Source organism: Hordeum vulgare, chromosome 1H, assembly GCF_904849725.1.
Source record: "Hordeum vulgare subsp. vulgare chromosome 1H, MorexV3_pseudomolecules_assembly, whole genome shotgun sequence".
NCBI lineage: Eukaryota > Viridiplantae > Streptophyta > Magnoliopsida > Poales > Poaceae > Hordeum > Hordeum vulgare.
This window is the reverse complement of record NC_058518.1, coordinates 22640919-22652646: the sequence shown is the minus strand read 5'-3', so window position 1 is coordinate 22652646 and position 11728 is coordinate 22640919. Positions and strand designations below refer to the sequence as shown.

The 11728-nt window shown below is 40.2% G+C and overlaps 1 pseudogene; it reads right to left on the bottom strand.

Moving 5' to 3' along the window:
* LOC123395825 overlaps positions 1–8210 on the bottom strand; it is a 12010-nt pseudogene extending 3800 nt beyond the window's left edge.
* Between the last annotated feature and the right edge of the window lie 3518 nt (positions 8211–11728).

Sequence of the window (11728 nt, the reverse complement as noted above, 5' to 3'; positions counted from 1 at the left end):
GTTTTTGTCGTAGCCCTCTCAACTTTTTAACACATGCTATGTGGGTGAAATGATGATAGCATGCCAACTTTCAACATTTTCAGAGTTCATTTGTAGTGCTTTTCAATTTCAGGGTCAACTAGCTCAAAAAAAAATAAGTTAATAGTTTGGATAGTCAAAATAATTACTTTTGAAAATAAAAAATAGTTTTGCATTATTTATTCAATTTCAAACACTTTTCATTATCATAGTTTTGTCAAATTCTCAAATATGCAAAAAGAATTTTAATAAACATAGTTTTTAATTGAAAATAACAAAATAGTTAATAGTTTGGATAGTCAAAATAATTACTTTTGAAAATAGAAAATAGTTTTGAATTATTTATTCAATTTCAAACACTTTTCATTATCATAGTTTTGTCAAATTCTCAAATATGCAAAAAGAATTTTAATAAAGCATAGTTTTTAATTGAAAATAGAAAAAAAATTAAAACTATATGAGTATTTGTAAAGAAACTTAAACCTAAATTCAAAGTGATCTCACTTTGAATTCAGGTTTAAGTTTCTCCACAATTTCAAATATAGTTTCAATTTTTTAAGTCAGTTTAGGCCCGTAAGCTTGCTTTAGAGAGGAGCTCGATGGAGTACCTGCGACGGGGCTTATAAACAAGTGTTAGTCCCCCTCGCTGGGCGAGGTGGGACTAAACTTATCGTGCAGCCGAGGAGGGGCTTTAGTCCCGGGTGGATCCACGCCCCGGGACTAAACCCCCTCGCCTGCCGCCTGCCGAGCACGGGCCTTTAGTCCCGGGTCGTGGCTCCACCCGGGACTAAAGACACCCTTTAGACTAAAGGCCCCTTCTTCCCGCCTTTTGGTCTGCCGAAAAAGGGCCTTTAGTCCCGGTCGTGGCTCCACCCGGGACTAAAGGGGGTCTTTAGTCTCGGTTCGAGCCCCGAACCGGGACTAAATATCCACCTATATAAGCGGGAGTTTGAAAATTTCCAACCCAAATCGCATTTCCTTCTCTCCTTCTTCCTCGTTCTCCTGCCCGGCGCGGCACAACGACGAACTCGACGACGCCGTCAGCCTGCCCGCCGTCCTGCTCGCCGCCGCCTGCCGTCCTCCTCGCTGCGCGCCGCCGTCCTCCTCGCCGCGCGCCGTCGACACCTCCGGCCGGTAAGCCCCCCGCCCCTCCTCCCCAACACTCCGGCCAGTAGAACAAAAGAAGAAAAAGGAGAAGAAAACAAGAAAAAGGAGAAGAAAAGAAGAAAAAGGAGAAGAAAGGAAGAAAAAGGAGAAGAAAAGAAGAAAAAGGAGAAGAAAAGAAGAAAAAGGGAAGAAAGGAAGAAAAAGGAGAAGAAAGGAAGAAAAAGGGAAGAAAAGAAGAAAAAGATTTTTTTAATCATTTAATTCCTATTGTTATTAGATTTGTGCTAGATTATTAGGGTTAGTAATATTTAGAATGAGGAAAAAGGAAAATAAGAAGAGGAGGAGAAGAAAAGAAGAAAAAGGAGAATAAGAAGAGGAGGAGAGGAGAAGAAGAGGAAAAATAGAAGAAGAGGAGAAGTAGAAGAAGAGAAAAAATTAGAAGAGGAGGAGAGGAGAAGTAGAAGAAGAGAAGAGGAGAAGTAATAGAAGAAGAGGAGAAGTAGAAGTAGAAGAAGAAGTAGAAGAAGAGGAGAAATAGAAGAAGAGGAAAAATTAGTTTAGGGTTACAAGAAGAAGAAATATATTTTTTTTCATTTAATTTTGCTATTGTATAGTGTATATGCTTAAGTGTTAATAGTGTTTCTTAGATTATTGCTTAATTTTGCTATTGTATATGCTTAAGTGTTAATAGTTTAATTTTGTTATTTTATATGCTTAAGTGTTAATAGTTTATTTTTAGCAAGAAAATTAATATAACTAGTTTAATTTTCCTATTGTATATGCTTAAGTGTCCGGGACTGGGCTAATTTTGCTATTGTTCATAGTTTGTTAGTTTATTAGTTAATCAAATGTCCGTTCTTTGCAGAACTACGGATCCACATATCAGGAACCTCGAAGAGGAAGAACTTCTCGAAGATATAATCAAAGACGGCCCCGACGTTGAACCAGCTGAATCTCCGTCGTCATATCTAAACCCCTCCGGATATGGAATGGAGGTCGAGCGACACGAAGATGAAGCCGATGGGGCAGGAGATAGGTCCAATGACGGAGAAGGTGATAGCTCCACTGATGGAGAAGCCGGTGGAGAAGCCGGTGAAGAAATAATGAAGTCCGGCGAGGTATACATATGAAGTTCGACAATCACTTGTAATATGTGAAAAATATTGGAGATAGCTCTATATTGTATACATATACATTCATTTGACGAATGTTTCTCCCTCTTAGGCCTCCACATCGAGCAAAGCTACGAAACGAGGCCCGACTAGAAAGTTGGATGCACGGACGCAGTACACCTTTGAGGTGATATTGCCTACGGGCGAACCCAAGCTTCCTAAGAATGCTGCTGACACATTCAAGAAGCAATGCGGAGTTCTCGTTAGGGATCACGTCCCAATCAGCGTTCGGGAGTGGAACAAGCGCAAAGGGGCAGCCGATAGTGACTATGTCGCCGAAAGGTACAAAGATAATCTTTGGAATGATCTCATGTCACATTTCAACCTGTCAGAATGTGAGAATGAAGACGTCGCAGACAAACTGAGGGCTAAAGTCAAGCAGTGGACTCTAAAGAAGATGGCCGAACTGTTTCGTAGCTGGAAGAAGAAGCTATGGAAAAACTATCTAAAGACAAAGAAAGTGCCAGTATTCGAGGGGTATCTAGCCAAGCAGGCGAATCACTGGAAGGCATTTCAAGAGTACAAGGAGTCAGAAGATGCCCAGGCATTATCAGAAAAGAACAAGATAAATGCCGACAAGAAGAAATATCACCACAAGCTGGGGCCAGGGGGCTATGAGACTGTCATCCCAAAGTGGGATAAGAAAGAGCAAGATCTGCTAGATAAAGGCATCGTACCTGAACCACTCCGTGATGAGTGGGAATTGAGAGCAAGAAATTGGTTCCTTGCGCATGGTGTTTTATACGACGAAGAAACAGGGGACCTCATCTGCAGTGATGGTCTTAGGATACCCAGGGAGAATTGGAAAAGGATAGCGAAAGAAATTAAGGAGGGAAAAAGAAAGTTCACTGCAGATAGAGTGAAAGATTTGCTCACACTGGTCCTCGGCGATGACGAACATGGAGGACGAACGCGAGGCTTCGGTCCTTCTTACCCGTGGTGGCTTGGGTTTGCCAGAGACCAAGACACTTAGAGAAGCCGAGAGAGAGCAAAGAAGCGGCAGCAGGATGAGGAGAATGACAAGTTCAACCAGTTGCTTGTCAGGATTAACGAGCAACAGAAGCAGATTGATGAGCTTAGAGGAGTAGCGCGCCAGGAAGATCCTGCACCTGATATTATCAGCACCCCATCTAAGCGGAAAAGCAGCGTGGCTGAATCTAAGGTCCCGCCCGACGATGCATGAAGAATGATAGAGGGCGGTCCCGGCTACCCCGTGGATGGAATCAAGGAGTCAACATCATGTGAACTCCATCAGAAATTCAAGAACATATCCATGAAGGTGGCCGTCGGATAAGCTTTACCTTTTGGCCCTGATGCAGGCTGGCATGGCCGTGAGATTCCAGCTGGCTTTGCTAAAGTCGGGGTGGATGAAATCATGGCGGGGTTTCATTATATGGAGCTCGACATAGCTGGACCCGAAGATGAGAGGACACTCGGAGAAGTACTGGGTGGAGTCATCCTATGGGACAAGAACTACATCAAGCTTCCAGGCTCGGCCCCAAGGACAACACCGCCTCCGAGTCGTCGCAGGTCACCTACACCTCCATTACCTCCTAGCCCTCCACATGACGTCGGCCAGCACAACACGAGTCCATCTCGATCACCGCCGCCGGACTTGGGTCGTCCGTCTCCGACGCCGCCCGCTCCGGATACTAAGCGGAAGCGTGCCACCAAGAACGCTCCCCCGACGATTTCTAAGCGACGGAGCCCCCCAAAGCGCAAACGGTCGCCCCTCCCAAAGGTACCTCATGCTAATCTTCCTATCAGACCTTATGATCGTACCCCGGAGGAAAACGCCAGGATAGCAAAGGAACATCATGATGCGCAGATGAAAAAGAAGGAACGCGAGCCCCGCCCGGAATACACCGAGAAGCAAACAGCATTTGCAAAATACTTCACGACCCTTCCATCACAGTATGACTTACACCATAAGCCGGATGACTATACACACACATTGCAGAAGGAAGTGAAAAAGAGCAGATCACGTGCAAGTGCAAGTGGGAGCAAATCAAGTTCAACTACAAGCAAGAAAAAATCAGACGTTCCTCAGCTTGGACAACAGTCCAAACAGTCGATCCCACCCCTCAAGGTGTTAACCGAGAATGTTCCCCTCCGGTGCAGGGGCAAGATTTGGAATTAGCAAAGAAGTGGGCGGCTGAATGGGGTGTCTCGGTTGAAGATGTTCTGGCTTCCCAAGACGACAGGTTACCCAAGGCTGTGGTAGCACCTAAGCCACAGTTTGTCATGGGAGAGCCTTTGGTCAGCAAAGATGATCTCCCAACAAATATGCGTTACTTGCATACATGGTACTTAAGTGAATCAAAGAATGGGAGAACGATGATCGTGGTGAGTGTCCCACGGGAGTACTACGGCCGCCCCGAAGAAATTCATATCGACTTTGATGAACTCTTCCAAATGTACAATGCCGACGCCCTCGACAAATCGCTTATGAGTTGCTATTGTCTATAAGTTTTTCAATTTGTTTTCTACATATAACTTCTTTAGTTATTTCAATTCATTGTCTATATATAACTTGTACTCTATTATGCAGAATGAAGATTCTGGATTGTAAAAGTAGGAACATCCTAAATATTGGGTTTATTGACCCAGATAAAATACATATAGCGACGCTAACTGATAAACCCAAGGAGACGGAGGAAAACCTTCTAAGGTTTCTAACAGATCAAAATTTCTGTGACCACATACTGTTTCCATACAACTTCAGGTGAGGGTCTTTACTCTGTTGTGTCCATTCACTTATAAGTGTAATTGATAAGTTACTGACATATATATATATATATATATATATATATATATATATATATATATATATATATATATATATATATATATATATATATATATCCATGTGCAGCTTCCATTGGATTCTGTTGGACATTCAAATTGATAAGGGAAGAGTTGATGCCTTCGACCCATTATCGAGACCCTTGGAACAGTTCCAAAGCCTGGAGGACATGCTCCAAGGGTAATTTCAATCATTCTTGCGCTCTATCGGTCTCTTTCGATGATTTTCTGATATATCAATTCATGAAAAACTTAGCAAATCATTATCCTTGTCGGGCAGGGTTTGGAAGCGGTTCAAGTGCGTGACTCCCGGTATCTTTCCTGAGAAGCTGACCTTTAGAGCGGCTCAGGTAAGTAGTAGTATGATATACTTCTATTTTCAATACATTTATGGTGCTAGATTATTATTTTGATTATATATATTCTATTCTCGTAAAGTGCGACCAGCAGCCACGGGAAACGCATCTGTGCGGATACTATGTTTGCGAGACCATTCGCACGTTTACCTCTGAGCACAAGGATCACAGATTCGACGTAAGCAATGAACATTCACACCTCTATTTTTACCCGTCATTCTTTGTTATCATGATTGATATTCATATTCATCTCCTCTTCTTATATAGTACACGGCCATGAGTACAAAGGTCCTACCAGAGCAACGCGCGATTGCTGTTGCAGAGGAGCTTGCGACCTTTCTGAGGACGGAAGCTATAGATGACAAGGGACGATTTAGTGTAACTAGGGGCCATTACTGATGTTCGTCCATGTAATCGAATAGACGGGCTCTAGTCCCGATAATTCAGATCTCCATACAATTGTATATATATGCTCGCTTGTAAGATAAGTTAATCTTATATATATATGCATACTTATTTCTATTTAAATTATATGAAAACTAATTCCCGAACACCAAACGAGGCATCACGTTAATCTCTCGAACACCGAAACCCTAAAACCCTAAAACCCAAAAATAATTTCATTCAAAAAAAAACCAAAAAATAAACAAAATCTGAAACTCTTTAGTCCCGGTCCGTGTAACGAACCGGGACTAAAGGGCCTGCCCCTGGGGCGCTACGAGGCGCCCACGTGGAGCACCTTTAGTCCTGGCTTGGAACAGGGCCGGGACTAAAGGTTAGGCCTTTAGTCCCGCCCCTTTAGTCCCGGTTGGTGAACCGGGACTAAAAACCCTTATGGACCGGGGCTAAAGGCCCCGTCCTCACTAGTGTTCCGTACACTCTTGCACCTTCGACACACATCATTAATATAATCTCTTCTCTCCATCCTCAAGTAGCAGCCACTTAACTTTTTCTCTAATCCCATCGATCAAGTGGTGAACTGCTGGTGTCGTGAGAAGATGCACACCACTTTTCAAACTATAAAGTGAAGTTGTACTACATAACAGAAAAATGGAGACATGGATTGGGTCAAGATTAATTATTTTTCAAATAGTTCCAGAAACATTTGTTTATCTACAATACAAACCCAAAACCTAGTTGTTTTTCTGTTTACAGGAAAAACAAAAATCTTTTCTATATGAAAAATATCAGAGTAAAATGCATGTGAATTTGCTTAGTAACTCCGAGAAATAACAGTCTATGTATGCAAAAATAAACGGACCAGAATGCAACTCCCCCCACCCAACATAAAACGTATCAAGAGCTTCTATCAATTGGCTACTATTCTAGTTTTGCCGTGCCATGTTGATGATTCTAGCCTGCAAACCAATAGACACTCACTAACAAATTTAATAAACAACAGTTATGTGATATGGAGAATAGAAAAGGGGTCGTTCATACACACGCATAATACTTCCTCCGTTCGTAAATATAAGTATTTCTAGAGATTTCACTATGAACTACATACGATGTATATAGACATACGTTAGAGTGTAGATTCATTCATTTTTCTCTGTATGTAGTCCGTATAGTGAAATCTCTAAAAGAACTTTTATGAACATAGGGAGTAGAAGAGTGGCTAGAAACATGCATGGCTAGTGTTGGATGAACAGTAATCTAATATTGATTTGTCCACGAACAAATGGATCTCTCTTTCCATCAAATACTTCTGAAGCAAGCTTGGGACATTATAAAAGAACAACTAAACATAGACAGATTAGACAATAACTTTTGTTGAACAAATTGTAATATGAACCACATACTCATACTATTTAAGACTAGTTATCCTGGCCAATCCCTTTTTCATATATGCAACAACCACTTCATTGATATTAGAAGATGAAGAAACAAAATGCCTCTACAAAACTGTATGTACCTAGAAAGTCAATAATTGATTTTATTGCTAGACCATTTGTTTCCTTCAAACACAACATACAGTGTGTGCTAATTGTCGATCTTAGTTGTTAATTAAATTGTTAGTGGATGCATTAATCAATGAACTGATCTAATAATTGTATCAATGAAATAAATCAAACTGACTAATGGGTGTGCTCCTTAGCTTTGTACGTACCTGGAGAGAGACTATTTCTGTCCGTTAGCAAATTGTACATGCACGCATGACAATGGCTTGGCACATCTTGTATTATAGCTGTAAATTCGTCATTGATCTGTCTAAAAAAAATCATCGTCAATCTTAATTAGTTGCTAATTAGATAGTTAGTGGATGTATTAACCAATGAATTGATTTACTTATATCAATGAAATAAACGTTACTACTTGTACATACATAAGGTAATCTTCTTGATCAGCTTGTAGTCATCGTCCCAAGTGCACTACATCGGATACGGACACGCACACAATGTGATCTGCTCTCCGGCGCCGACGCTGCCGGCATAGCGCGTGAACTCTGAACTGAGTCTCGGTTGTAATTCCTCATGCTGCTAGTCCATTATATTTTCCGTAATCCACCCTCATGTAGGTTCGTTCCTGGCTGCCATTACCTGCATGCATGCCTCTCCACCTGCAGTCAACGATTCAATGTGTTGGATTGGATTGTAAATTTGGATGATGGCTGGCGAGAGATGATGGCTGGCGACAGGGGCAGCAGCAGCGGCTTGCTCGTTGACGGACTGCAGCAGATGATTTCTGGCGATAGGGGCAGCAGCAGCGCCTTGCTCGTTGCTCTATCTTGTGCGCTTCTTTTCTTCCCCATGGCCGGCCAGTCAGCATCTTCAAAGTCCACGGGCGCGTCTTCAATATGCACTAGCGGGGACACGGTCTATAGCCCCGGTCCGTAAGGGGCTTTAGTCCCGGTTGCCTAACCTTTAGTCCCGGTTCTGTTCGAAGCCGGGACTAAAGATGCTCCACGTGGGCGCCTCGGAGCGCCCTTAGGGGCAGACCCTTTAGTCCCGGTTCTTTACACGGACCAGGACTAAAGAGTTTCAGATTTTGTTCATTTTTGGGTTTTAGGGTTTAGGTGTTCGGAAGATTAACGTGATGCCTCGTTTGGTGTTCGGGAATTAGTTTTCATATAATTCTAAATAGAAATAATTATGCATATATATATAAGATTAACTTATCTTACAAGCGAGCATATATATACAATTATATCGAGATCTGAATTATCGGGACTAGAGCCCGTCTATTCGATTACATGGACGAACATCAGTAATGACCCCTAGCTACACTAAATCGTCCTTTGTCATCTATAGCTTCCGTCCTCAGAAAGGTCGCAAGCTCCTCTGCAACAGCAATCGCGCGTTGCTCTAGTAGGACCTTCTCCCTCATGGCCGTGTACTATATAAGAAGAGGAGATGAATATGAATATCAATCATGATAACAAAGAACGACAGGTAAAAATAGAGGTGTGTATGTTCATTGCTTACGTCGAATCTGTGATCCTTGTGTTCAGAGGTAAACGTGCGAATGGTCTCGCAAACATAGTATCCGCATAGATGCGTCCCCCGTGGCTGCTGGTCGCACTATACGAGAATAGAATATATATAATCAAAATAATAATCTAGCATCATAAATGTATTGAAAATAGAAGTATATCATACTACTACTTACCTGAGCCGCTCTAAAGGTCAGCTTCTCAGACACGATACCGGGAGTCACGCACTTGAACCGCTTCCAAACCCTGCCCGACAAGGATAATGATTTGCTAACTTTTTCATTAATTGATATATCAGAAAATCATCGAAAGAGACCGATAGAGCGCAAGAATTATTGAAATTACCCTTTGAGCATGTCCTGCAGGCTTTGGAACTGTTCCAAGGGTCTCGATAATGGGTCGAAGGCATCGACTCTTCCCTTATCAATTTGAATGTCCAACAGAATCCAATGGAAGCTGCACATGTATATATATATATATATGTGTGTGTGTCAGTAACTTATCAATTACACTTATAAGTGAATGGACACAACAGAGTAAAGACCCTCACCTGAAGTTGTATGGAAACAGTATGTGGTCACATAAATTTTGATCTGTTAGAAATCTTAGAAGGTTTTCCTCCGTCTCCTTGGGTTTATCAGTTAGCGTCTCTATATGTATTTTATCTGGGTCAATAAACCCAATATTTAGGATGTTCCTACTTTTACAATCCAGAATCTTCATTCTGCATAATAGAGTACAAGTTATATATAGACAATGAATTGAAATAACTAAAGAAGTTATATGTAGACAACAAATTGAAAAACTTACAGACAACACTACAAGAAATATGCTCATACATGACGTTTTTTAAGACGTCGTTGATGAATTCGTCATAAATCTATGACGATTTCATCCGAGATTGTCGTAAACCGTTTGAGGGGATCAAATCTACATATAAATTACGACGATGTGATTCAAACATGTCGTAACCGCATAAGATGAGATCGTCATAACTTTTACGACGATTATAAAAATGTCGTAACATGTACTAACTATGTTGACATGTCACTCGTGGGTCCATTCTATGTCACACGTCAAACCCGTCTAGTTTGTGAAGCAACCTACTATTCTGTCATTCCAAAAATTCTTTAAAAATTCTCATAAATACTTTGGATCATATATTCCTCAAATATGTGAAAACACTTCCATCCATAGTTCAAAAATAATTTAGCAACATTCATTTTCCTATTCTGTTCAGAATAGCACTTTGTGAAGGAAGTGCTATTTCTATTTCTTTGATTACCCTCATCTTTTTAGCACTCTTTCCTATCCAAATCATTGCCTCATGAAAACTTTCGGAACCATTTTCCTAGTAAATATTTCTCAGCAAATTTCCAAAGTTTGTGTTCAGCTAACAATTTTGTGAAGGAAGTACTAGATAGGTATATCGTGATGAGTTGAATTTTTTCCACATATTCTATGTGCCCAAAACATAGCTCTCCACAAAATTTTAGCCCCATCTAACATTCCATGTGAGCTCATCATCCAACCTTTGTTTTTGGTAATATTTTCATTTTATGAAGCAACTACATTATATATTGCTTTATAGTTGATGAAAATTTATCACTGGATGAAACTAACCATATAACTTCACTCCACCAAATTTTAGCTCATTTAATTCAGCCAGTTTCCCTCAATTTTTTCTGAATATTCTGTTCAGTAGGGAGCATTGTGAAGGAAGTATAATTTTTGTTTATCCAAAATTTATGAAATTTTTACAGTGCCTTAATGTGCCAAATTATCATCCTCCTCCAAATTTCAGCTCAATCCAATCATCTATGCGAGCCCAATTTCACATTAAATATGTCCTAGTATGTTAGAAAAATGATTTGATTCAATTTTGCAACAAATATATGGTAGGTCCTTTACAAAAAAACTCATTTTGGGTACTCGAAAAATGAAAAATGAATTTTCCGTCCAAAGAAAATGAGCACTTCCTTAATCAACATTGTTTGCCATTGCAACACGCACCCTTGTGCACAATATTATAGCATTTCAACAAACTATGTCATGAATGTGGCCATAAGATTGATTATTTGGCTTGAAAGGTATTAATCTTCACACATGATACCCCATTTCTAAGAACACTTTTTAAAAATAATTGTCGTATTACAAGTTTATTATTTTTCCTGATAACTTTGTCACATATAATGACACAATGCAAAGGTTTTCTATTTTTTGCTTTTGTTTTGAATTTTTCATGCCCATTTTAAAATGCTGTCAACAAGGCGGGTATGACCGTTCGTAGCTAGGGCTTGATATTTGCAAATATTTTGGAGTATCTATGAAGAAATAGATATTTTTATATCTAGAAATGTTTTTTGAAAAAAAAATAGCAAACTATGAGTCAGCTGCAGTTCAAATTTAACCCGCTTCCACTTGAATGAGGAGATTTTTTTTTCACGAGAGGTGGATAAAAGCTTTTGACATCCAACCATTTGGTCAATTGTATATTAAATATGTACTAGTATTTTAGAAAATTGATGGAGTCCAATTTTGCAACAAATATTTGGTAGGTTCTTCAAAAAAAAACTTTTTTTCCACTCGGAAAATGGTTAAAAATAGCTAAAAAGATGAGAAATGCATACAAATTGGTCCTCATCCATAAAATATGGTCTAACTCTAGTGAAAATTTGTGTGATGCCCTTTTCCAAAATATTTTTGATAGATGCTTCAAAAAATTCCTTTATTTTTAGTACTTAAAAACTATTTTAAATCACTGATTTTTTGAACCAATCAGAACTCTTAGCACAGATTGATGACATGGCACCCATCCATCCATCCATCTACCTCAC